This window comes from Lissotriton vulgaris, chromosome 5 (genome assembly GCF_964263255.1).
Source record: "Lissotriton vulgaris chromosome 5, aLisVul1.2, whole genome shotgun sequence".
In the NCBI taxonomy this organism is placed as follows: Eukaryota; Metazoa; Chordata; class Amphibia; order Caudata; family Salamandridae; genus Lissotriton; species Lissotriton vulgaris.
The window spans coordinates 195,331,603-195,359,405 of NC_141693.1; the positions used below are offsets into that span (position 1 = coordinate 195,331,603).

General features: G+C 47.2%; 1 protein-coding gene and 1 pseudogene across 1 annotated transcript in view; one reads left to right on the plus strand and one right to left on the minus strand.

The window, feature by feature from the left end:
* Nucleotides 1-27,803, plus strand: part of DPP7 (dipeptidyl peptidase 7) — a 1,540,287-nt gene that overhangs the window by 103,968 nt on the left and 1,408,516 nt on the right. The window lies entirely within an intron of this gene.
* On the minus strand, nucleotides 24,209-25,684 carry LOC147710462 (zinc finger protein PLAGL2 pseudogene; annotated as a pseudogene).

A 27,803-nucleotide genomic window follows, 5' to 3' on the forward strand; every position in this document is an offset into this window, starting at 1 on the left:
GTTTCCTCTGCTCCTGACGAGCCCGGATCAGGAACCTCACCCTCTCGTCATGCAGAACTCTCTCCGCCTCGTGGCGTGGAGGCTCTCAGGAGACGCTGGACGCTCCCGGGCCTTTCGGGGTCAGCTGAGCACTTGCTCTCCAAAGCGTGGGCCGATAGTACGACGAAGCGTTACAGATCCGCTTGGCTTAAGTGGATGCGTTGGTGTTTACGAAGGGATTTGGATCCCATGGTCGCCGGCCTTGTTCCCGTGCTGAATTTCCTGGCTCATTTGGCCGACAAGGGTTTAGCGTATAGAACGATCAATGCTATCCGGTCGGCGATTTCTGCGGGCCATGATAACATCGATGGCCGTCCGGTAGGGGAACACCCTTTTGTGTGCCGGCTTCTGCGAGCGGTTCGCCTCGCACTGCCGCCAGAGCCCAGGTACTCCGTCCTTTGGGACGTCAATTTGGTTCTGAACCTGTTCCTATCGTGGCCAGCGAATTCTTATCTGTCTCTTAAGGAGCTTTCGGCGAAATTAGCCATGTTGTTATGTCTGGTCTCTTGTAGGCGCGTCTCGGACGTGCGCGTGCTGGATGTTTCTGCACGCATTTTTTCCCCGGATGGGGTTACTTTTACGGTGGGCCGACGCACTAAGACGTCGTCGCGTTCCATTTCTTATCCAGCCTTTACTGACACTCCTAAGTTGTGTGTCGTGCAATGCCTCAAAGTATATGAGGACCTGACCTTGGATCTGCGCCCTCCGGGCGAGCGTCAGTTGTTGATTGCCCTGCGGAAGCCACACAAAGCTGTCTCCTCTCCCACTATTGCTCGGTGGGTGCGTTGGGTCATGCAGGAAGCGGGCATCAATACTTCTCTCTTTGGAGCACACTCCGCCAGGGGAGCCATGGCCTCTAAGGCATTCTCGGTGGGTGCTCGTCTGGAGGACCTTATGCGAGCGGCGGACTGGTCCTCGGATTCCACCTTCAAGAGGTTTTATTTTAAGCCGGTGGTGGATTTGGCTCAGTTGGTGGTAAGTAAGCTTTAAACTAGCATAATCTGAAGCCTCCGGTCCTGACATAGAATCGAAATTTGCCTAGCTTACGTAACGGTAAGTTTCAATTCTATTAAGGACACGGAGGCGAGGATTATCCCACCCGGACTACAGTGGTGTCTCTACCCACCCGTATGGCAGTAAGTAAAGCGTTTTCCTTTACGTTGTCAGTACTGTGTTGTTCACTGAATGCTCCTCGCCTTGTCGCATTTTACTGGGCCACCTCGCTGATACTGTTCCTTTTTCGACAGGCAACGACGGTGCTAAACAGGACCAATGAGGCTTAAGCGTGATCTACGCGAAGAAAGAGGAGGAAGATGATGGGAAGTCCGGTTATATAGGGATGATGGACAGAGACAAAGGACTGTGGACTATTATTATAAGCAAAGAGACTCTTGGGAGTTGTTGTTGATTTGTGTTGAACATTACGTCAATGCTTTATGTTTAAAGCATTTTTTTGTTCTTATTATATCTTTTCCTAAGCTGCTGTGGTTTCTTTATGTTAATAAAGCGAAGGAAGATATAGCATAATCCTCGCCTCCGTGTCCTTAATAGAGTTGAAACTTACCGTTACGTAAGCTAGGCAAATTTCGATTCCCAAGAGGAATTAAATCAGATAAAAGAGGACGTGCACTATTATCACTTCTCCCCAGTATTAACGGGACAATATTAAATGGTAATATCAACGTATACAAGGCAGGGAAACGGATCTCCTTCTATCCTTGATTATCTTATATGTAATATTGAAGTAAAGGAACAAATGAGTCAACTTTCGATCTTATTTAAGGAAGAAAGTGATCACGCCCTCTTGTTCTTATCAACTCATTGGATCACACAGCCTTCCTTTCAGAACCAACCAATATTTCAAACAACTAAAACGGAAGTTAACACAATGAGGAGTCGCATTTACTGGGGGACTGAAAATCTGGACCATCTGAGGATATTAATCTCCAATACCAATTTGTTGACTACCATATACTCGGATGACCCTATTAAGAACTTTGAACATTTAACAAATAAACTCCGACTAACTTTACAAAGTAAGCTAGAATACACCAGATCAGAAAAAAGCAAATGGAGAAGTAAGAGTAAAAACTGGAACCAACCAGTCGTAAAACAACTCAATAGGCTGATTCGAGCTCAGTATCTGAACTTCTCGTCTATAAACAAAAAAGAAATTAATAGACTAAAGAACCAAATAAGACGAGGAAAAACGAAACAGAAAAAACAGAAGCAGGACCTTAACGGGACCGAAATCCAACTAGCAGTTAAACAAAACAACCAACACAAATATTGGGCCCTGATTGCGAGAATGACAGGATCCAAAAAAAAAGCTGGAAGCGACTCCTGTTTCTGAAGAAAACTGGGATACTTACCTCTGTGAGCTATACAAACCGAGCAAGTCTAATAATAATGACGAGGTCGAAGAACAAACTGTGGGAACAAATGATACTAAAATCAACAAAACGTCGGCAGTGTCAGTCTCTATGAATATCAGAAAGGCAAGGAGTACGGGTGCATCTGGCCCCGATCAGATACCTATCAAGGTCTATCAAACTGACCACAAAGAGTGGGGACTGTTGCTCTCGCCACTATTCAACTATATATTTGACAGTGGCAAAATGCCAAACTCCTGGAAGGGAAGCATTATAATCCCGATTCATAAAAAAGGAAAAAGAAGCACACCAGGAAACTATAGGCAAATTGCCCTCATCGACGCTGCCGGGAAGATTTTTGCAGCAGAAATTCTGGACAGGCTTAAAAATTGGGCATTTACATTGGGTCTAATTCCTAAGTTCCAGTCTGGATTTCGTCCAAACCACTCAGTCACTGACAATGTAGCAATCTTCCAAACCATTCTAGATAAGTATGTATCAGGGAAAAAACAATCAATTTATGCAGCGTTCATCAACTACTCGACTGCCTTCGATCGGGTGGATAGACCGACTTTGTGGTTAAAGCTAAGAAGAATGGGCATCCCGGAACAGCTATTAAATTTGATAGTGAACCTCCACAGTGACACCTGGTGCCGTGTCCAAATGGGGGGTGATAAGGGCCTATCGAAGAAAATACGAACAACAAATGGCCTGAAACAAGGGTGCCTCTTGGCTCCAATTCTATTTTCCTTATACTTAAGTGACTTACCGTCCCAATTACAACAGGGAGTATGCACTCCCCCAAAGATAGCCACTGAATGTATTCATTCCCTGCTGTACGCGGACGATATAGTCATGTTTGACCTAACACCCTTCGGACTACAAAATCTTCTAGATATCCTACACCAATATTCCAGAAAAAACTTTTTAAATCCAAATATCAACAAAACAAAAGTGGTTGCTTTTTCAAAACATAAGAAAAGGGTGAGGTACGAATGGAAGTTGGGAGGTGAGAAGCTAGAACAGGTAAAGGAGTATATATATCTGGGCAGAATTTTCACACAAAATATGAGCAACATCAATCAAATCAATCATCTAAAAAAGAAAAGTGACCTACATGCTGGAGCCTTGTCTCGCCTATATTCGGCCACAGGACATAGGCATTTTTCTGCACTAATTCAAGTTTACCGAGCTAAGATTACACCGGTCCTGTCTTATGCTGCGGAATATATTCCTTTTAAACAATGGACATATATGGACTCAGCAGAAGGAAAAATATTAAAAAAACTACTGAACATATCTACATCTACCCCAGTACAGGCATTGAGACTGGAATGTACCATCACAAGTGCATATGCTACAGCTGTAGCTAGTATTATAAGGTGGGCCTATAACCTTATCCATTCTAAAGAAGGCACTTTACGAAACCTACTAAAAGTTGAGTCATTCAATATCAACTCTACCAATTTTACCTTTTCAAAAAATATGCGAGAGGCCTTTCAACGGGCAAAAGTCAGCGTGGAAATTCTGTCGATGTGGTCTCCCGCACAACTCAAACTTTTTCTTAAAAACCTCACCCCCAAACTGAGCTACGAGATTGATCACTTACATTGCGATAAACTACCCTCATATAAGATCTATGCAGACTCCCAGGAATATAAACAAAGCCAGCCCTATTTAGAGTACACTCTTAAACATGGTGCAAGGCGCGCAATAATGATGTTGCGCCTAGGAACACTCCCGGTACAAACTTTTACTTCTTCCTGGAGTTCAGACAGTTCTGCGCTTTGTACCCTTTGTCAAGGGGGCATCCAGAATTTGGATCATTTACTTTTTATATGCCCAAATATAGAAATAGTAAACGCAAGGTTAACATGTCTTAAGCCCATCTATCGGTCCTGTAAGATTGTTAACTCAAAGGATTTTTTATCAGTATGTAAAAACCCCCCTAACGAATATGTCTGTTACAGAATTTTTAAGTTTATGAAAATCACATTGAAAATGTATTAATTGACATGTATAAAGTGTATATTTTTATTTTGTGGTCCTCAATAGAGTACCGTGACAAAAATAAAAACTTTTGACTTTGACTTTTTGACATTATGTCTTGTTGCTCTGCGGGGCATAAACCCGGCCTGGTCCGGGTGGACAAGATCAGTAATGTACGGGAGGAGGCGATTGGCCAGTGCCTTCGCCAATATTTTCGCTTCGGTATTCAATAACGATATTGGTCTATAAGACTCGTGTTGTTCAGGGGGCCTCCCCAGTTTGCAGAAGACCACTATTTCGGCGTGTCGCCACTCCTTCGGGAGTCGGCCACACTCTTTTGCAGCCTACAATGCCCTTACATTATATGTGCCTAGTTGGAGATGAAATGTCTTTAAAAATTCACAGGGGAACCCATTGGGTCCGGGGGCTTTGCCAACATTTAGTTCTCCGAGGGCTGTGCCTAGCTCTTCCGCTGACAAAGGGAGTTCAAGACGAGCACGCCCTTCATCCGAGATCGCTCGTGGCGGGAGGTCGGCAAGGAATTTGTCGATATCTTCTGCCGGGAGGAACTCCCGGGGGGGGCATATTGGGCCGCATAATACCGCGCAAAGCTGGCTGCTAGATCTGTTTTGGCCGCCATGGGAGCCCCCGCCCCATCACGAAGACACGGTAGGGAAAGTGTTCTGGCAAAGCCTATATAGCATCGAGCTGGATTTATCGCCCCATGGGTAAATCCTACTCTGAGTCGTGAGCCACAGCTGTCTAGTTTCATCTAATAGCAAGGAGGCATATGACTGCTGCGTCAGTAGCAATTGACCCACATCTTCCGCATCCCCTTCAGCGTGGCATCTTTCTTCCTGGTCTCTGACCCGATCCGCAGCTTTCACTATGTCTTCCCTACGTGCACACCAAGCAATGTCCACCCCGCGAAGCGTGGGCTTCAGAGCCTCCCAGAGGGTCATGTCGTCGGTGTCAGACCTGTCATTCTCGCTTCAGTAGTGAGCAACGGCCTCCCTCATGTGTGTCTGATAGCTATCCTGTTGCAAGTGCCACGTGGAAAGGCGCCATCTGAATGGCTGTCGTCTTCTATCGAGAAGTAAGTCAATCGCTATCGGGAAGTGATCTGACAGGCCGCGTGGCAATATGGAAGTGGAGTCCACCCTCCCATCCCATGCGTGGGGAACAAACATGTAATCGATCCTGGAGAAGGATTTATGTACTGCCGAAACATACGTGTATTCACGACTTTGGGTGTGTTGGTGTCGCCATGCATCAACCCATCCCATACCTCTCACCATGCCATTCAGTTTAGTGGGTGTGTCCGCTGACACATCTCCCCCCAGCCTGTGACGATCCATCCGTGCCACTGCCATGACATCTGGTATCTTGGCCCATACACCAAACAGCTTTTCTATAAGAGCACCTTGCAGTGGAGGTGGGGCATATACACACCCGAAGACTACCGGCTCAGTGCCTATCCTGCCCTGGGCAAACACATACCTGCCCTGCGCATCATCCCACTGAGCCTCGTGAACATAGGACAACCTGCGGTGTACCAAGACAGGCACTGCTCTGGATCCCCTCGCAAAACCAGCATGAAATACCTGCTGATATCCGTAAAGCTGTAAGCTAAGGGTCTTGGTACCCAGGAGGTGAGTCTCCTGCAACAGTAATACATCAGCCTTTTCTTTCTTCCCCTGCCGCAGGACTGCACCTCTCTTTATCCTATCCAGCATCCCCCGTACATTCCAGCTCACAACACGCATCAATGCCCTCTGGAGGCCTTTCTCTGGAGTATCAACCGCCATCTATGGGCAGAAAGAGGAATGGCCCGGGCGTCAGAGACCACCCACACATATCATGCTTCAATAGGACCCGAAAGAACACTGTGCAGATGAAAGCATCCCCCCTACCCCCCTCAACTCACACCCTGCTACCCAACTCCACCCAACTAGCCCCCCAACCCCCTCCTTGCCCCAAACCACCCCTACAACTCCCCCACCACCCCCCACCCCATACCTTAGCAACATTGAAGTACCTGTCGCGGTATAGATCATCTCCGGCATTCAACTGGAGGTCAGAGACCCACTATCCCAATGAATCCCCATGAACTACCCACTTAGTCCCAACTTACCCCCTCTGAACAAACTCCTCTAAACAGAGGGGTTATGACCGCCCTCCCCTTGTCGTCCCCCCAACCCATGTCACATAGCTACACAATTACTTGTTACAATTACTTGTTCATCAGGTGTCTCAGGTGATGAATTACAAGAGTTTTCTTCGCCCAATAGGTGAGCGCGATCCTCCAGCCACTCCTCAGGGCCTATGTCCGGAATCCGCCGAGTGACATAGGATCTCATGCTTCTGGATTCTGAGAGTCTGTAGCCTCGGTTGCCTCCGCCGCCCCATCGTTGGGAGGAGAGTTCTTCTTAGAACGCGACCTCCAATTGCTCCTGCTCCGCGATCGCCGGGGGGTCCTCGGGGGCCCCGCCGTGGAGGATGAATCCGAGTCCCGATGTATGTACTCTGAACCAGACTGTCTCGTCCGTCCAGGTGAAGACTTCTTCCGGAGTATTAAAGAATTGGGTCCGGGACTGGAAGACAACACGCAGGCGGGACGGGTAGAGCAAGGCATATTGGATATTGAGGCCCCTCAGCCGCGCCTTAGCTGCGGTAAAGGACTGATGTTGTTGTTGTACCAGTCTAGTGTAGTCCGGGAATATTAGGATTTTGTGGTTTTCAAATAATAGGGGCTCCTTCATTCGCGCTTGTCGCAGGTTCCTGTCGCGATCGTGGTAATTGAGCAGCTTGGCTATCACCGGTCGAGGGCGAGCTCCCACCGGCGGCTTTTGACCAGTGCTCGGTGTGTGCGCTCAATTATAAAACAGCGCGAAAGGGACTCTGGAGGGAGCCACCCCTCCAACCATTGGGTCAGAAAGGCCTCCATGTCTCCCTTCTCACAGCCCTCCGGAAATCCCACAAACCGCAGGTTGTTTCGCCGAGCCCGCCCTTCCGCGTCCTCAGCTCGCAGTGCAATGCCCTTCTGAATCCCTTCCATGTTGGCTACTTTCTTCTTCAGGGTCGCCACGTCGTCCTCCACCCCCGTGATCCTGGTCTCCGTCTCAGTGATGCGGGCCACGGCATTTCGCAAATCCTGGCGCAGCAAAGTAACATCAGCCCCAACTGCCCCTATTTTTGCAGTCTAGCATGTCTTTGGATTGCGTTATCGCCGCCATGAGGGCTGCATTGTCCGGACCAGACGCTTGGGGGCCCCCCGAGGCTCCGGCACCCCCAGTAGGCCCAGTAAACTTGTCAATCGTTCCTTGTTTCGTGGTACCTCCACTGTTGCCACCCCTTGTCATAATAGCCTACAGATATGTGCACAGAGTCCAGGGTACTGTGGGGGTGTAGGTCAGCCACACTAACCTCGGTTGCGGATCCGTGTCTGGGCCTTCCGCGCTTTCCCGGGCGTTGGGGAGGCTATCGTCTACTCCTAGGCCAATCTGTGTGATCGCCTGTGTTATCACATCTCCTCACACCAATGCCGCGGCGCCCCCATCCATTCTCATCATGAGCAATCACTCCACTGCCGATGCAAGAGATGTAGGGGTCCCACGTTTGTTCGGGAGCCACTCCGGGGGCACAGCCACCGCTCCACCGAGGACCCTCTCTGAGAGCCAGGGGTTCCCAATGTGCAGGCAATCACAGAGTCTGCATGGGGCTGCCCGCCTCTGAGCACTTCTGTGCCACCACCAGCTCTTCGCCGCTCAGGGTCCAGTCGTCGACACCCAGGCACCCTGTCCTCGAAGGTCTCCCCTGTGGTACGATCTAACCGCTGAGTAGGCGGTATGCAGCAGCGTTCTGCGTATGGAGCGCAATTAGATCTGGGCCTCAGCCGGGCCCGGTACAAGCCACCAGCCTCCTCTGTATTGAGCGCCGCCACTGCCGTCAAAGACCCGTTGGAGGGCGGGGGGGGCTGAGGAGACAGGAGAGACTCTCCACAGCGCCCGCAGCCCAGCAGACCCCCGCGGTCCGATACGACCGCCGAGCGTGGCCAGCCCAGTCCCCACCCGCGCTCCTCTTGTTCGTTGCTTACGCAGCCTCCGATGGTTTGTTGTGGCAGCGATGCTGTTGATTACACCGTCCCCTCTGTGCCGCACAGTTTGCTGGCCCAAGGCCACTGCTCACCGGAAGTGCGATCCAGCCCACTGCTCCTCTCTGACCCCGGCCGCACCGCACTTCTGCCCGGCTTCACCCAGACTCGATGTCCCGGCTTCTGCGTGCTAGGGAGGCCTCGTCACCTCGGGGCCCGGATTACCGTTGATTAGGCGTCAATGTCGCTCAAATCGCCGTCGGGGCTTCCCTGCCGCCTCGGATAGCTGTATATCCCTTTTTGGACGTCTCAGGGTCGGGGAGACGCAGGATATTCGACGGATATGTCGCCGGCGGGACGGAGCTCACTTAGGCTACGTCCGCCATGCTCGCCGCCTTGGCCATGCCCCCTTGACTCTGTTTTTGATGGTTTAGTGTCTCTGTGCACTCTCTCACTGCGGCTCATTATAAAAGTGCAAGTGCTCCTGTTATTATGTTATGGATTGGTGTTTCCACGATTGGCATATTTGATCTACAGGTGAGGTCCTAGTAAAGTGCCCTGAGAGTGCCAGGGCTAGTAAATCAAATTCTACTAGTGGGCTTGCAGCACTGGTTGTGCCAACCACAGAAGTAGCACTGAAAAGGTAACTCAGACCTGCCACTGTAGAGTCTGTGCGCAGTTTGTAACTGCCATGTCGACTTGGCAAGTGCACCCACTTGCCAGACCCAACCTTCCCTCTACATGCCCGTCACCCCTAAGGTAGGCCCAAGGTACCCCTATGGGCAGGGTGCTGTGTATGTTAAAGGTAGGACATGTACCGATGTATGTGTCATGTCCTGGTGGTGAATTAGTGCATTTTGTTTTTAACCATTGCAAGGCTGCCTGCTCCCATAGGACAGAATGGGCACTTTGTTTATACCATTTATAAACATAACTACCCCTGGGAAAAAGGTAGAAAAATAAAGTTTAGTATGTCTGGAATCAGAATGTTAAAATGCATCTTTTAGTGAAGATGATTTTTACATTCTGTGTTTGAAAATACCACTTTTTTAGAAAGTAGGTATTTTTATTGCTTAGCCATACTGTGTGCCTCTTTTGGAATTGTGCATTAACTGTCTGGCTTTGGGATGACAGGGCCCAGAGAGGGGCAGTGGCTCCAGAGAGCCCGATAGGTCAGGGCTGGGCTGAATAGTCAAGTCAAGTCAAATATACCTTTATTACGGCCCACATGGCCCAGAAAGTGCAAGATTTTACAGCATATTCTTTTAAAAATTTTCAGCAAATTATTTAAAAAAACATTAAAATAGAAGAAACTATGAGGTATATACAATTTAAAAGTGGATAAAACTTGTTAGTTAAAAAATAGAATCAGAGTTATATCTTCCTCCCAAAATCTTTACATAGCAGCATGAGATTTAATTACAAAGTGCCTGATGCATTATTAAAAAAATATTAGCTTTTAGTTGCCCCCCTTGTTGGACTTTTCCATCCACCCAGAACCAGATAGTAAAAATGAAGGAACAATAGCTAATTCTTAGCTGCCAAGACATTTGGAGGTTTAAGAAAGATCCTTCTTGTGTACCACATATCTGGGCTAACCATCTCCTTCTCATTTTGCTATACACTGGACATGCAAAAAAGACATGGAGCTCGGATTCCCCAGGATGGTCACAAGCGGGGCACCTGGACTCATTTTGCGGTTTCCCTTTGGAGGTCAAACAACGTAGGAGTAGAACTCCAAATCTAAACTGCAGATAGAGTTTTCTAGCTGCCGGAGGTTTAATTAAGTCAATAACTCTTTCAAAGATGGGGCTGTCCTTAATTTCCAACAAGGTTAGGGTTGTTTTACTTAAGTTGGAATTAGAATGTAACAAGCCCATTCTATAGTTCTTGTAAGTAATTTTTAGTTGTTTTTGGAAACTTGGGAACAAGCTACCTCCGGGTCAGACCGGCATTCCCCCGAACCCATACCAACTAATAGATGTTTAATGTGGGAGAACCAAGAAAGCCTAGCAACGCCCCTAATTTCTAGAACTCTCTGTTGGTGATAAGTTCCGGGGTCGACCATAAGCAACGCCAATATAAGAGGGGTCTAAGGCATAACACTGCCTCCAATAGACCTGGGTTGCATTTAGAGTAGTGGGAGGAGATTTCCTTGCGCCTCAATGTCCCCGGTCTGCCTTGCACAATGCCATCTCCACCCCCCTCCTAGGAAGCTGCACCAGTAAGGACCGAAGTGGTTTGGGCTGGGTACAGACAATATCTGCCTTCAGAGAATAAATCATTTTGTGGTATAAATTTAGAACTCTTTTGGACCAAGAAGGCTGCCTAGAAGAAGAGCTGGAGAAGCTGTGCGGAGGAACTACCACTTTGCTGTATGCTTTGCTGTGTTGGCCTGCAGTGGCTACTTCGGTCTTGGGCAGTGAAAGGACTGGACTGAGCTTTCTGCAATCTTTTTGTGTGTTTTTCCAAGGGCTTGAGGTTGCTCCCTGTTCAAGAAGACTAAGGAACAGCAATGACGTTAAGTACTTCTGTCCTCCGCACTGAGGACTGTGTGTTTTTTGCTCCAACAGAAGAAAAAGCAACTCTACGCAGTCTACGATGCCTCTGCCGTCTCCATATCCAGAGGGCACCACAACCCTGGTCTCGCCACCACCGAGCCGCTGCTTGCACCGCTACCTGTGGGCACCGCAGTCCTCGCGGCCTCTCTTCACATAGTCACCCTAGTATCCCTGACAACGCTGCTTCACGCCTACATTGACGCCGCAGCTTGCACCTTGATTCAAGGGCACCGCTCATAAGTTACACAGTGCACCACCCTCATCCCGCACTGCAGCCTTGGCCTGCCTGCCAGTGCCATCGACTCCAATTCGTCAGCCGACAACAGTGCTTCAGGTGCAACGACCACGCTGCTTGCACTGTGACCTGTCAGCACTGCATCACTTTGCATCACATCCCTGGGCTCACCAATGCCGCTGGACAAGTGTCACCGACCCGCTGCCTGCACCGCGACCTGAGGGTACCCGCCCGCTGCACTTCGCACTACAGCCCAGACACCGGCGCTCCCGACTTCAACCGAGATGAGTTCTTTCTGCAACGCGTCTGACTTCAAGGGCCTGACGACTCCTGCACGACTTCAGAACCAATGCTTGCAGACGCCGTGCTTTTGGAGCTCAATGAAATGTCGCCGATGCCCTGCATTTTTGAAGGTACTGTTTTGTGGATCTTCCCAACACCGTAGCTGGCCCGTGAAGCCGTGGTCAGCCAGAACTGTTTGGAATTTGTTGTTGCCCCAGTATTGGACTTTCATAGATTCCCCTGCTTTGTATCATTACCCCGTCGTCGGAATGGGAGCCTCTGTAAACAGAAAATACCATAGCAGTAGTTACAAAAGAGAAAGAAAGGCCTAGGCCTCATCTCATTTTGTAGCATATCGCCCTCTTTTTGTAAAAGAGACCTAAAACTTGCAACAACCAATCAGATTCGCTTCACCCCATAGACCCTCCTGAGAGAGCCTCAGAGCCTCAGATTTTCTACTGCACGTTGTGCTAAGGGAGTCTCCTGTGAGCTCTGCTCAGGTTTTCTCTTCAGCTTTGGATTGGTTTCTTATTTTTCTACTCTACAATGTCTGATAAGGAGAAGAAAGCTTTATTTAAAGCCTGTGCTACTTGTTCAAAGAAAAGGCTTTACATTGAGAACCAGCATAAAGACTGTATATACTGCTTGTACCCTGATCATAAGGCCACGGATTCGAAGATCTGCGGAACTTCACCACCAAGACTTTGGGAGACCGGGAAGGCCGTTTGTTAACCTGGTTGCAGAACATGAAGTCTTGGAAGGAGCTTCTATCATCTGACAGTGAGGATTCTTCCGCAGCTACGTCCTCCAGGAGATGGGCTAGGTTTTCCCCTTCAACTTAATCTGAACCCCCTGTGAAAGCCTCTCAAAAGACCTCTGATAGGTCTGAAATGCCCAGTCCCAAAAAAACTCCTCACTGAGGTGTAAAGGAGAGGGATGGATAAATTGCTGAGGTAAAACTATCAACAAACTCCTTCTATTGCTTCTCCACCATCTGAAAAGGTGAAGATATTCAAGAAACCAGCTTCTGTACCTCAGGAAGGAAAATCGGATTGAAAAAAACGTCCGTCGACAACGAGGACATCAGGTACTTCGAGAACGACATCTAAAGTGCACTTGGTTTCAGTTACAGCTCCGTCAACGGGAGCTTCGTCGACGGCTACAGTGTTCTCTTCGACGTTTCAGATTCCTGTCCCCTTGTCGTCGACGATGATGAGGACATCTTTGACGATGACGCCGACGATAGTGTCGACGAGGACGACGTCCACGACAACTGCAATGATAGTGACGACGAGCTTGTCGATGATCAGTCCATCGTAGACGACAGCCCTTTCTCCATTGACGGTCCCGTCGACGACTAGCTCGTCGACAATGTCGACGATTCAAAAAGTCCAGATTTCAATTAGAAGGCAGCAAATCACTCCTGAGATGACATCTCCTCGCAGAGTGACACCCTTGCTTCCAACTTTACTCTTTGAGGAAGAACTTTCCGAGGGGGAGGATAGTCCTTATCGGGATGCTTATAGCCCATCCCAACTTCAGGTGAAGTATCAGGATTCGGATTCCGAAGATTACTATACAGAAGAATGCCATTATGAACAACGAGATAGACCTCAAGATCAGTCTCATCAGGATATGATGGCAATGCCTTCCTCTCTTATTACTGACTTACAAATGATGTTACAGGACTACGAGAAAGGTTTCCGTCTCAAGCTTCTGAGCAACATATGCAGCCACCTCCTTCATCAATTCCTACCACTTTTTCAACTACAGTGACTCCTCGGGTATCTCGAGCTTTGGAACAAGAACCGAGAGAAAGTCACCAAGAGATTGTATCTATCCATGATGATGATGACTCATCGGACGAAGAGCATGATGTACATCAAGTCCCGGATCCAGATAGAAAGTGGGACGATTTATATTATCATTCCAGATCCGGTCTCACCATCGCCAGATCCTGTTTACTCTCCTCCAGCAGACGTCAGAGGTTTCCATAACCTTATGGAGAGGGAGTCCAAGAGGTTTGGCCTTCCAATTACTACCGTACAGTCAGAATGCTTCCTTTATGATTTTAAGGACCCTTACAGGAATTCCATCCGTTCAATTCCTATTGTGGAGCATGTGTGGACTGAAGGATCTAAGGTGATGAAAAATCCAGCTACAGTCATCCCTGTCCTTCCGCGGCTGGAGAAAAAAATATGAAGCTCCAGAAAACCGTCCCGCTTGCCTGACTGGTCAACCGAAGCCGGACTCAGTTATTTCCCAGGCGGCTCGAAGAAAGTCTCAAAATCCTTTGGCGCCCCTTACCACACCACCAGATATGGAGAGTAGATGTCTGGACAATGTGGGTAAACTATTCTCCTCAGTGTCTAGTCTTCTGGTTCGAGCAGCAAATGCTCTTGCAATCCTGGGTAGATATGATCCCCAAATGTGGTGCGATTTATCCCCGTTTGTAGACCAGATTCTGGATGGTGCCAAAGTAGAAGCCAAGAAGATCTTAGAGGAAGGAGAACGGTCTTCTTCGGAAATGATAGATTGTGCTATGGATATAGCTACCACCGCCTTTTGAGCTTTGGAAGGATCAGCAGTTTTAAGACGTCAGGGCTGGCTTTGGGCTACCTGGTTTCGCCAGGAAGTTCAGAATAAGATCCTGGACTTACCTTATGGTGGAGAGATGCTTTTTGGGAAACCTATAGACGATGCCCTTCAAGACATCAAAAAGGACACAGATACAGCAAGGTCCTTGGGGACATTGCAATAACGCAAAGTTCCTTTCAGGGGTGCAAAAGAGGTTTTTTGACTTCCAGAGGTGGTAACCAACAACACTGCTTCTCTTACTCACAATCTTCTCAGTCGTACAAACCCAAATACTCGCAATGCCAAGGTCAATCGGCGTCTTTCTCTCGTCAACCATCAAGAGGACGACCGGGTCGCCCAGGGAAGAGATGCTTCTAAACGACAATAGCGGCTTCTTGGCTCTGTCTACTGTTCCTTCCCCTCCAATAACATCAGTGGGGGGGGCAGGGTATCAGAATACCTCCGCAACTGGCAGATTATTGCATCAGATCGGTGGGTCCTCAACATCATACAGTTTGGTCACACACTAGAGTTTCAAGATTTTCCACCATCCAGAGCCCCTTGCGCCACAGAATCAAAACATTTGAATCTTCTACATCTCGAAGCTCGACAGCTGCTCATCAAAGGAGCAATAGAATCGATTCCGCCGTCCCAACGAGGAAAAGGGTTCTATTCCAGGTTTTTCCTGGTTCGCAAGACAGAAGAAAAGTGGCGCCCAATTCTAGACCTGAGGGAGCTCAACACCTATCTCATAAAACTCTCATTTCAGATGGTTTTCTCCAGGATATATTGCGTCTCTTGAATCCTGGCGACTATATGGCAACTCTAGATCTCGAGGACGCATACTTTCATGTTCTCATTCATCCGGCCCACAGGAGGTATCTTCGCTTCACGGTAGCAAAGAGCCACTTTCAGTTCAAGGTCCTACCTTTCGGACTAAGATCCACTCCGCGGATATTTACAAAGGTATTGGCCCCAGTAGCAGCATTTCTCAGAAGGCAGTCTCTGCAGGTGTTTCCCTACCTGGACGATTGGCTGAGAAAGGCTCCATCCTCTCAAGCAGCCCCAAGGGCAGTCTAAGATTGCATTCAACTTTTCAATCACTTGGGTCTAGGTCTAAACAGAAGCAAGTCGGTCCTTCTTCCATCCAGGTCGGCAAGGTTTCTGGGTGCCATTCTGGATACAACTCATTGCAAAGCTTTCCCTTCAGAAGACAAACAGAACAGACTGATTCTTTCTGCCAACCGATTGCAAAGGAAACTAACTTTCAGTACGTCAATACAAATCCCTTCTAGGATCAATGTCCTCTTGCATTGCCTTAATTCCGCACTGCAGGCTTCACATGCGCCCCCTGCAGGAACAGCTAGACTTGCAATGGCATCAGGCAGAGGGATCGTTCGACAACAGGATAAAGATCACTCCTATCATGAAGAAGGCAATCATGTGGTGGACTACAAAAGGCAATATCGCGAAAGGTCTTTCTTTCACGGTTCCTCCTTCTCCTTTAGTTCTGACCGCAGACTCCTCTCTAGAGGGCAGGTGGGCGATATTACAGGATCTTCAAATAAGCGTTCACTGGTCTCCAAAGATACGCACCTTCCATATCAACCTTCTGGAGCTCCGGGCGATTCGTTTAGCCTTGCAAGCCTTCCTTCCAAAAATTCGGAATTCCACAGTCCTGGTCCTTACGGACAACACTACGGCCAAGCATTATATAAACAAACTAGGTGGAACAAGATCCAAACTTCTTTCAGAGAAGCACATGAGATCTGGGAATGGGCAATTCGTCATCAGATATCTCTCTCAGCGGAACATCTTCCAGGTTCCCTCAATACGGAGGCGGATTCATTGAGCCACCTAAAGTCGATCTCTCACGAATGGGAATTGGATCAGAGAACTCTCTAAAGGATATTCTCTCGTTGGGCCACTCCTCTCATAGACCTGTTTGCGACACCAGAAAACAAGAAATGCCAATTTTACGCAAGCAGATATCTCCATCGAGGGTCGTTGGGGAATGCTCTTTCGATAGCCTGGTCAGGCGCATTTGTTTATGCCTTTCCACCCATTCCCCTGATACCAAGAATACTCAGGAAACTCAAAACGGAACCCTGCACAATGTTTTTAATAGCTCTAGCTTGGACCCGCGAATTTTGGTTCACAGAGCTCCTCCTACTGTCTCGGGATCGGCAGATTCACCTGCGTCCCATTCCTTCCCTGTTGACGATGTCCCAGGGCCAAGTAATGCATCCGGATCCGAGTTCTCTGCAATTGAGCACCGGGAGTTCAAAGCTTTAGATATCCCACTGGATTGCAAAGAAATTTTAGCTCAAGCTCGTGCTCCAACTACAAACAGACCCTATTGCGCAAAATGGAAGCGTTTTTGTGCATGGTGCCACAAAGAGAATCTTCATCCATTCACTTCAGATCTTCATAAGATTTTACCATACATTTTGTCTTTGGCCAAGTCAGGTCTTCAACACTCTTCCATCAAAGTACATCTGGCAGCGATCTCTAGGTTCAGACGAACAGCCTCTGGCCCTTCTCTCTGGTCCGCAAGGGTGATCAAACAATTCCTGAAAGGTTTATTCAGGGCTTTCCCTCCAGTTAAACCTCCTCCTGCAATGTGGCAACTCAACCTGGTCCCTACCCATCTCAGGAGGGCTCCTTTTGAACATATTCATAAAGCGGACATAACATTTTTGTCATGGAAGGTGGCTTTTCTTCTAGCTATAACATCAGCCAGGAGGGTTGGAGTACTTCAAGCTCTCACAATTGTTGAAACTTTCTTACAATTCAAAAATGACTTTGATTTTGAGGACACATCCGAAATTTATTCTGAAAGTCACTTAGGATTTTTACTTGAATGAACCTGCTGTTCTAAAGTCTTTTTTTTCCTCGACCTGCAACTCTGGCTGAAAGAGCTCTCCACTCTTTGGATGTCCAAAGGTGCCTGAAGTTCTATCTTCAACGCACAAAAGATTTCAGGAAGACTTCACAACTTTGTCGCTTTTAGCGCTCCTGGGAAAGGCTTGCCCCTATCAAAGCAGGGGATATCACGTTGGATTGCCAGCACAATTCACTTCTGTCATCAAGCGGCAGGAAAGCCGCTGAAGGGACGGATCAAACCTCATTCTATGAGATCAATTTCATCGTCTACGATTCTCTGATGTTCCTATTAAGGATATTTGTAGGGCGGCTACATGGAGCAGTGCCCATTCATTTACGAAGCACTACTGTTTGGACTCTTCCACCAGGAGTGAGGCAGCAGTCGGACAAGCATTCCTGAGGAACCTCTTCCAATGAGCGGTGAGCTTTCCCTTCTATTCCTCCTTCGTATATTGCACATTTTGTAGCTGATCATGTTTCCTATCTATTGTTGCAAGGTGTATTTACTGTCTATGGTAATACTTATACTAAGATATGCTGGTTTGCATGTAACAAAATGTACATTTATTGCTTACTGCTATCTACTCTGATACAAAGCATGGGAATCTATGAAAGTCCAATACTGGGGCAAGAAAACCAGTTACTTACCTGTAACTTTGGTTCCCCAGTATTGGTAACTTTCATAGATTCCCATGCGCCCACCCGCCTCTCCTGGGAAAGCTCAGCCTTCAGCAGAGGTGGTTACTGTTAGACAAAGGCTACGAAAATCTGAGGCGCTCTCAGGAGGGTTCTATGGGGTGAGGCTAATGTGATTGGTTGTTGCAAGTTTTTGGTCTCTTTTTTTCAAAAAGAGACAATTTGCTACAAAATGAGATGAGGCCTAGACCTTTCTTTCTCTTTTGTAACTACTGCTATGGTATTTTCTGTTTACCGAGGCTCCCATTCCGACGACGGGGGAATGATACAAATCATGGGAATCTATGAAATTTACCAATACTGGGGAACCAAAGTTGCAGGTAAGTAACTTGTTTTCTTCACGATGCCCCAGACGGAGCTATCGACTTCAAGAAACTTTTTTTCACGTTTATTTTGATAACTGAAGAACTGTATTGTGGATTTTTAAAAATCATTTTTGGTCTTGTCTTAAGTATATAAAAATATTGGATATTTTTCTAAACTGGTGTGGTGTCCTTTTGTAGTGTTTACACTGTATTACCGTAGGTTTTGTGCACGTGCTTTACACACTGCCTGTAAGATATGTCTGACTGCTTGTGCTAAGCTACCAAGGGGGTAACCAGGGGTTATTTTAGGAGTGTAACTCCCTTATTCTGACTAGAAGGAAGGGTCCCTACTTGGACAAGATAGCGACCTCTGCCAACTTAAGACCCCCATTTCTAACAGTAATACATGGTGACATATGTGGCAGATCGTCAACCACCCAACGTTCCCCCATAAAACCTAGGAAACAACAATTCCTGTGGTACAGATAGACAAGAGCCCAAGTATATATGGGACAAGTAGATGGACACCCACCCCAACAAGATGCTGTCGAAAGTAAAGCGAAACCTTGAAGAACATAGCCTAAAGAGCACACGTTGTTTGTGTTACAAATGATCTACTGTTGTATTTACTTCTTTCGTTACTGTGGCAAAGTAAACGGTTTAGATACAGAAATATGTTATCTGTGAATATGCATTGATTTAGCGCTTCTACAAAAATGCTTCGATTAGAACAGTTTACAGGAGAGGTTGGTTTAAATTTACAATTGGCTCACATCAGTGAGCATGCCCCAGATTGGAGCCGTGTGGGTAAGTTGCTTTTGGTAGTGAATAAGCAACCTTTCACGAGTAGGACCTTATCTTCAAACATTAATGGGTTCTTAACTTTTGCGTCTACATAGGTTCTTTCTACGTCTGGCTCTGCCAGATGGTTTTGTTATAATTTTTACGCACAATAGGAATTGGCAAAATTTACAAACCAGCCCTTTTTTTTATTTTTGTAGAGAAACCACTTGGTAATTTATGGGCTGCTTTTTGTGTGCATGAGATTGTATGAATGTGTGTATCCATTAATGCCCGACGAGAAAGGCTGCGTTTGCGTGACTGTCGATAGAAGACTGGGTGTCTCGGTGCATGGACTATTTAATAGGTTAGTGCATGGTTGATGGAGCAGCAATGGAGAATAGTCTCCTACCACGGGCACGATCGTTGCAATCCATGTACTGAGCAGTCATCATAACCATTCCACATTCATCCATTCTTCTATTTACCCAGCTATCTGTCCATGTATTTAGTCGCCCATTTATCCATCATTGTACTTACTCATTCAGACATGCATCCATCTGTACACCATTGCACCACCATCCTTCTACCCTTTCTCATTTTTGCATACACCGATTTAGAATTTTGCACGGCCTCTCAAAATCGTCTATCAATAATGGGGCATTTTCATTAAAATACAAGCCAGATTTATTTGCTTTGCCATTTTATGTTTTTGTTTATCTTTGATTTTCAAGTGAATGCACTTGGTGATGCCTGGCTCTTTCAGAAACAACTAAAAAGAGCAGAAAGGAAAACATTTTTATAATTGACATTTCCAATTAGCCCATGTGCCAATTATAGTTTCTTTGGCCACAAAAAGGTAAATGCAGGGTCACTTTATGATCTGTCCACTCCTGCAGCAAGCTTACACATTGTTTTGCTATCTGTCTTGCAGCTCAACAAATTTAGTATTGTTACTGTTCTGTTTTAGGACTATATTTCAGATTTTGAATGTTTCGGGTATTTAAAGGCTTGAAGCTTCGGAATGCTTTGGGTCTCATTGGCTCTTGGCAAGTGTTTTCAAGATTCTCTCCAAGGGGTAACCCTTTGGAGGTGAGGGGAACAGAGTGTGAGAGGAATCCAGGATGGGGCCCAAAATCCCCTGTCCCTCGTTTCTAATTATATTGTCCTGCGACTTGCTGATTTTACTTTTATTTTTTTGACTTTAGGTTGAAGCCTACCAGGCAGCACAGCTGTCTGGTTTGCCAACAGCGTCTTAGAGACATTCTGAAATCTTCCCTGAGAATGCATTCTGCTCATTGCTTACCATTGGCCTTCTGTTTTGTAACTTACATTTGCTTGCTTTCTATTTGCTGGCTTTATTTGTTTTAGAATGTCCAGGTTGAGTTTCTCTCCTGTGGAGCATATCCTTTTTACAGTATTCTTACAAATGCTTCATTTCTGTAAACAAGCCTTTAAATCTTTTTTTATTTTGTCACATTTGATGTGCATTCAAAGACTGAGTTTAAATAGCAGGCTCTGTCTTCCAAAGGAGCTTGTGCTTGTATTTTACTTTGTTTTTCCTGACTACAAAGTAAGAGGATTCAAGTGACAATCTGTTAAAAGGTAAAGCAGTCATCTATTTCAGCCCCTCTCAAGATCACCTTCCTTTTCTGAGGCCAGAAAGAAGAAACATAAGAAGCACTCTGGGAAATGTGAGTCTCCCAAACCGCCCTGGACTCCCACAGGAGCTTTGTCTTTAGAGCCGGAGTTCGTCCCCTTGAAGCCTGATGAACCACCTCCAAACCTGTTCCTTAGCCGTACCTGATCCTTTGTTTGACATGCTGAAACTGCAATCTGTCGAGCCGACTCCACCGCCCCCCGTCATTCTTGGTCCATTGGCGCTGGTACCTCACTTATGGAATGCCCCATTACCATTGACCACTCTGCCATAGTTCCCATCTTCAGGCCATCATGATTGCCATGTTTAGTATATTCACTAGAAATCAACTTGGCCCCATATTCATGACCATGGGTTGTTGGCCCAGTTGCCCTGATACAGATTCAGCTTATACCCCCGTTGGCCAGCTATACACTGTCCCCTGTGCCGTGGCCGCCACGTCCTAGGAGCTACCAACATCAGCTTCACCAGAGCTTCAAGCTGAGCAGATGGTGCCACCGCTTCACAAACACAGATCCAAGCGGGAGGCTCAAAGATTGCTCTAGGATTGAGAGTTAAGAGGAGAGATGGCACCAGTTATTTTGTTTAGACTCTGATCCCTTAGTATCTTCTGTGAGTCCCATTGACACATTGACAGAAGTGGACATGGAGTTCCCTTTGGGAGTCCCCTTACTCCGGAAGTTCCCTCACTTCATTTTGCCACGAAAAATGCAGAAGTTCTAGATTTCCAACTTTCAAAAGTGGATGTTAAACACATGTTCTAACAGTCTCTTTTCCCTGTTAACAAGCCTCTGAACCATTATACTTTTTTTAATGAGGCCTTGCTTGACCCCCTTCCTGGCACCTTGGGAAAAGCAATTTTCTGCCCCACGGGCAATCGTCTAGTGGCTAGGTGCTATCTTGCTGCTCCGGGTGAACCTACTTTTCTCTCTACTCCTCTGTCGCCAGAGAGCTTTGTCATTCAGGCATCATGTCCCTCAGGCCAGTAGAAAGTAATGTTCCCCCTAGCATGGCAGATAAAGAATCCAAGCACTTTGGAGCCTGGGGAAAGAAGTGCTTCACCACCGGCATCACAGCCTTGAAATTACTAAATGTCTACTGACCGTTATCGTGTTACGTTCATGTCTTGTTGGGAAATGCACAGACGGATGCTCATGTTTTCAGAGATTCTGCAAGGCCATTTCGAGGAAGTCCTTACAGATGCCCAGAATGTGGTTTGGCATATCAAGTTGGAACTTTATACAGCAAATTCTGTAGCCTGCTCCATGAATACCTAGGGTGCCATCATAAGACATGGCTGCATGCCTGGACCTGCAAGACTTTCTTTTTTTCGGAAGAACTTTTTTATTGGATATTGTATTAAACAGAACAAAACGGCCATGTGTGGCATATAGATAATGGTATTGTATCAGCATACAACAAACCTGTTTGGAGCAATGAACCCATGTCCCAGAAGCCAAAGAGCTGTCGCCCTAATGACTGTGACAGATGCGAGAACCACACAGTCGGAGGAGCCAATATAACTTCCTAGATTTTACCCTTATGTGTGTTTAGTGGGGGTAATTATTTGTCGATAAACCAGGATCTAGACGGGCCAGATGTGGATGTCCAAAAATTTCGCCCAGTCTTTCCATATTTTGACATATTTATGGGGGTATTATCTGGCCTGATATAGCAGGTGTTCCAAGGCCATGCAGAATTCTATGCCCTTTGCCTATTCCCCCCAGTAGGGGACTTCCAGGACTCTTCCATGCCCTTGCTTTGTCCCTCTTGGCCACTAGCAGTCCTATCAAGAGCAGCGCCCTTTGATATCGATTACCCTCCATATGTTCAGTGATGTGTAATAGGACGAACTTCGCCTCCCTGGGTACCCTCCAGCCCAAACCAGTCCCCAAGGATCCCAGTATCCTCTCTCAGAATTGTGTTAAGACAAAGCAGCTCCAAAATGTGTGTACTAAATCCCCATTATCAATGTTGCTGGGTAGGCAGTTCCCAGAGCTTATCAATCCCATCCGGGATAGTCGTTCCTGGGTAAAATATGTGCAGTGGAGTATCTTGAGTTGAATGGGGCAGAACTGAGCAGCAATCACAGCCTCTCTAGGGGCCGTCCCTGCCCCCTTCCAGCCCTCATCCTTGATCTGGCCCAGATCTTGGCACCATCCTTCCCTCACTCTCCCCTTCGGGTCGGATTGTTAGTGTAATAGTGATTGATAGAGAACCAACAGCTTGTGCGCTTTAATGTTGGCACGATTCTCACCTCCATGGGGAAATTGGCTGGGATCTCAGAGTACGCATTTAGGTAGGGGGTGAGAGCATGTCGGAGCTGGAAGTAACTGAAAAAACGGGAGCAGTGCAGTTCATGTTCAGTTTGTAGTTCTGAAAAGGCCTAGATGGATCTGTTTGTGAGAACGTCCCCGGTGTTGTAATGCCGATAGCATCCCACTTGGTGAATCCGTGGAGCACTGCAACTTGGGGAAGTCTGGTCCCTTTCCACAACTGAGTCTCCGGCATTAGAGTGCTGGTTCTTCGTTCCACACGGTCAGGACCACCAACTTGAAGGCAAGAATGTTGTGCGTCTCATCCCCTCCATACAGCACATGTGAAAGGCAGTAATATCCTGCAGCTCATTCCATCAAAACACCAGTTGTTGAGCACCAGCAGGGGTGGCACTCTGTAGTATAGCAACAGGTCTGGGGTGGCAAGGTCCCATTCAAAAGTGGGTCTAGAGCATTTTGGAAGGGCGATGCAAGGAGTCCCTCCGTTCCGTCAAAGTTGGCGTAACAGGGTGTTTGCCCTGGCAAAGGGTTTCTTCACCGGAAACAGGAAGTTCTGAAGTTAGTACAATAGTCTTGATTAGGCGACCATCTTAAATATGGCCGAACCACCAAGCAAAGACAATGGAAGGGAATTTCCAAGTGAACGTCTCCAGCTGAGAACGGAGATTGTAGTGCTGGAATTGGATCTCTTGCCATAGGTACAAGTAAAAACACAGTCTTGCCAGGTCAAGAACATTTGGCACGGGTTAAAAAAGCATTACAAGAACTCAATTGATGCGCCACTACGTCATACAAAGATAGCATAAGGAGTAAGAGGCCCTTTGACTGGAAAAGAGACCATGGGAAAAAAAAGCATATCTGACTGTATATCTCATCTCGATCCTTGAAGGTGGCGGCCTACTGGATTTACTAAAACCCTATTCATTACCTACTGACAGACAATCTCAGCTATCAATTTCCATTACTATTACCCTTTTCATTATCCAGTGACAACCCATCTCGGCTATTAATTCCCAAACCAGGCATTCTTTCCCCAACAAGATATCTCGGGAGGACAAACACAATCTGTGATCACTGTACGTGCCTTAGAGGCTTCCATCTCTGGTTGTAAAAGACTGGTAAAATAGTACTGCTCTTAACTGAGACTTTTAGATTTGTTATGAGCAAAAAATATACATTTCTCTATGACCATCTGCATTCCCATAATGCTTTGCAAACATATGCCTATGAGTAGGCTAAGTGAAAAAGTTTGTATATGGTTAATGGGTGACTTGGGGAGCAAGGGTATTTTCTGGTTTAAAAAAATATATATAAAATCTTCAATAAGGAACACTGTGGTTTTCCTTTTCAAGACTGGAAGCATCCTGTCTCAATAAGGCATGTATATATAATGTGATCATTGTGTAGTAAGGCTCTTCAAGTACCCGCAGCAGCTTCTGTCCACTGTCCTGTTACACCTACTGGAATGCTTGGTGAAACCGTGGAGGGGTAGTAGTACTCAAGCTAGAGGTGAAAACTGGGGGAAACGAGTGAAGAGGTCCAAAGTTCAGGCCCCCCCAGGTCCTGTGGACTCTTGAGGTTGAGGTTGTAAAGTGGTAAGCAGTGACTGAGCTTCCCCCTGTGAATAGCCCATGAAGAGACCGGCAGTGGACACAGGTGGGTTGCACGGAGGTAGGTTCAGAGGTAGGAAGCCCAGGTGGTGTCCAAAATCAATGTTAGCAGCACAGTAAGATTCTGACCGGTTGGCAGGACTTTTTGACAGCAACGACTCGTCCAATCCAAAGGCCTGAGGTTGCAAACTCTGCAGTTCGCTGGAGGACCGATCACTGGGGAGCTCTGCCAGTAAGCTGTCAAGGTCACTTTTTGACAGTCGCTCAGGCAGGTATGAGGTAGATGCGAGCTGGTATTTTGAAGTGTTTCATGTTGGTGACCGCAGATGAACACTCCAAGGGGTAGCTCAACCCCATCGACAGAGAGCCTGGAACTAAGGAGTGTGAGAGGCCAGAGCTTGGCATGGTCTGAAGATGATGCGAACTGTACATGCCCATTAGCAGCATGCTTGGAAAAGGTTTACCCATCATCTCCCTTGGCTGCATGCACATAACTGGGCTCAACTCCTCTTTCACAGCTACAGAAGAGTTACAGCTCATATAGCTCAACATGTCAGCAGGTTCCACTTTGATCCTTATTTGATCCTGAAAGTGGCTTTTCTTCACATGCCTGGTCAGATGATACTTCCTCCCAAACCTCTGGGCACAGTACTGGCACTGGAAGTCCTTGCGCCCCGTATGGACCACTAGGTGCCGGCGGACATCTTTGCGGGTATAGAATCGTCGGTCACAGTGGTCACATGGGTGCTTTTTTTCTTTTGTTCCACCTGACGCCCTGCGTGAATGGGCCTTCAGATGCTCCAGTAGGACTGGTGTTTTTTCAAAGACTTGCAAACACACTTTACAGCTGAGGTCTCCACTGGCTACAGCATGCATGGCAAGATGACGACTATAGCCAAGCTTGGTGTTGTAGTTCTTGCCACATTCCAGGCACTGGAGGAACTCCTTGTTAGGGTCATGGGTTTGCAGATGATTTCGTAGATGGTCTTTTCGATGAAACATTTTCTCACAATACATACACTGATGCGGCTTCTGGGCAGAGTGTGTGGCCTTATGCCTGTAGAGCTTGTATTTGGATGTAAATGCCTTAACACAATGCAGCTGAGGACAGGTGTATGGTTACTCTTCTGCAGTTGTTAGAACAGAAGTCCTTAGCTTGTCCACATGATGAATGGGGGTACCAGGGAATTCGAAATGGCATGTCCCTGAACCGTCAACTTCCCCACATCGCTGCCTCGGGATTAGTCTCCACAACGTATCTTCTGGCGTTTCCTGTTTCGTATCTTGAAACCAGTTTGGGGCTTCCATTGGGAATACATTCATGGCAGGTGACGTCTAATGGGATATTATCATAGCCCTCCGCTCTCTAGTGGTCTTAATCTTTCCTGAGGAGCGGGTTCCCAACACACAGCCCCTAGTGAAGAGGTCACATGTGAACAGACAGGCAGCAGGCTTCTTGGCATGCAATGGACAGTTCTTTTCAGTCTCTGCCAAAGCTTCCCACGAAATTTAGGCCCAGGCGGCTACATTGCCTCCGGCGGCTGGGAAGAGTGAGCCATGTCGTGAGGCATCCTGGGAATGACGTAACCCCGCAATCGCCTCGTTCCGCACTTCGGACATCGATTGTAGTGAAATGCCTGGGTCTTACCTTCTGTGATCTACACCCTTGCCGTACTTAAACCCCTGAGGAAGCACCTGCAATTCTGGGGCCCACGGCATGGCCGTTCCATGGTTGAACATTGGATAAATAGATGATTTGCCGTTGTTAATCCAGAGGCCTGAGTAGAACCCCAATATACTGAAGGTGTGCAGAGCTTGTGGGCCAGAGCTGGTGAGGTCATCCAGGAAGAGTAAGACTTCATCACTGTACAGTAAGATTCTATCACTCACTATGGAGGAACACTAGAACTGCAAAATAAAGTATCTGCTCTCACCCAGACTGCTAGAGGCTCTTTTGCTAATGGAAGGAGTAGTGGAGAAAGTGGACAACCTTGTCGATGCCCCTCCAGATGGGAAACCAGGGAGAGACTACACTTCTGATTCATACTCTTGCCTTGGAGATGGGTATAAAGCAGTCTAATATAGCTTATACATTTTTCGTCGAATTGAAGGTGACACAAATGCAAAAAGGTATTCCTAGTCCACAGAGTTGTATGCTTTCTTGTTATTGACCATGAGTAGGGCCTGATGTCCTGGTAGACGGACACTCGCCTTGATAGCATTGTGAACTCTTCTGATATTGTCTGGTAGCTCTGTGGAACATGAACCTAGATTGGTCTGGTTGAACCAGTTGCCCGATCAACCCGACAATCTGTTGGCCAGGACTTTGGCCCTGATCTGCACTTCCTTGTTCAGCAATGAGATTGCCCAATCCTCATAGTGCGTGCCGCTATGGCCTGGCTTCAGAAGCACCACTAGCACCACTGCCTGGAGATCTCTAGGCAGCTGACCTTTCTTCAGTGCTTCCAGCAAAGTCTGCGCAAGAGCGAGCTGATTTTGGGGCCACAGGAGCTTTCAAAACTCATCCAGGTATCTGCGGTAACTAGGCGCCTTACCTGACTGAAGCTGTGCCAGAGCTATCCTCATTTTCTCTAGAGTAATGTCAGCCTCCAGCAGTTCCCTGTCCTCCATTGCAACTTTGTCACTGGGAGGTCTGCCACCAAGCTCTGAAGGTTTGCCCGCCTCCCCTCACAGCTGGGACTATATAGCTGTTGGTAGTGTGAGGCAAAGGCATGTTCAATATCTGTGCTGCCCGTGATGTTTAGCCCGCTGTCTGTGGAAATCTAGGATATGTGCTTTGTTGGTGCGGACTGTGCACAGCCAGTGAAGGGTCTTACTAGCCTTATCTCGCCACTGATATATCCAGCTTTGCGTAATCAGCCAAGCTGCCCGAGCCTCTTGCATATGTTCCTGATGTAAGCGTATTTGAGCATGTAGATATTCTATTAAAGTAGAGTCCGCCGCTGCCGTGGTGAGGAACTACCTTTCCAGTTCGCATATGCAGGAGTCTTAGTAAGAAATCTTTTGTTGGGACGTTCTCTCTGGCTCTTATTGTAGCTGATAATTCTCCTCTACAGTTGCCTTCATCGCCTCCCAAAGGATACTCTGGTGTCCACTGACTACTTGTTTTCTTTCAAATATATTTCTCCCATTTGGTGATAAGCCTCGCTAACATTTTCGTCCTGCAGGCACCAGCGACTCAGACGCCATTCCGCCGCGGTCCCCATGCAAGAGTAATCTGCACGGGCGAGTGGTCTGAATTTGCGCATTGAGCACTGTTTGGATCTGTGCTAGAGGAAGCATTAGATAGTCAAGATGGGAGTGAGATTGATGCGCATTAGAGAAAAAGGTAGAGCTTCGCTCCATTGGGTGTTGCGCCCAACAGTCATCCAGAAGTGACATGTTGCACAAGAAAGTGGCTAGTATAGTGAGGTGTGATGAT